Below are 627 nucleotides of genomic sequence, written 5' to 3' on the forward strand. Positions count from 1 at the left end.
GAAAGCAAACTACTGGATATAGAGTTCAAAACCACGGTTATAAGGTTTTTCAAGAATTTTCTAGAAACCGCCGATAAATTTAGTGAGACCCTCAAGGATATGAAAAAGTACCAACTAGAAATTAAGTATAGACTGACTGAAATAAAGACTATTATACAGAGTTCCAACAGCAGACTAGAGGATCTCAAGAATCAAGTCAAAGATTTGAAATACAAAGAAGCAAAAAACACCCAACCGGAAAAGAAAAAAGAAAAAAGAATCCAAAAATATGAGGATAGTGTAAGGCGCCTCTGGGACAACTTCAAGCATACCAACATCCGAATTATGGGGGTGCCAGAAGAAGAGAGAGAGCAAAATACTGAAAACCTATTTGAAGAAATAATGACAGAAAACTTTCCCTACCTGGAGAAAGAAATAGACTTACAAGTCCAGGAAGCACAGAGAACCCCAAACAAAAGGAATCCAAAGAGAACCACACCAAGACACATCATAATTAGAATGCCAAGGGCAAAAGACAAAGAGAGAATCTTAAAAGCAGCAAGAGAAAAACAGCAGCAAGAACAGTTAGTTACCTACAAGGGAGTACCCATGAGATTGTCAGCTGATTTCTCAATAGAAACTATGCAG

This window comes from Myotis brandtii, unplaced genomic scaffold, assembly GCF_000412655.1.
Source record: "Myotis brandtii unplaced genomic scaffold, ASM41265v1 scaffold321, whole genome shotgun sequence".
Classification (NCBI taxonomy): domain Eukaryota; kingdom Metazoa; phylum Chordata; class Mammalia; order Chiroptera; family Vespertilionidae; genus Myotis; species Myotis brandtii.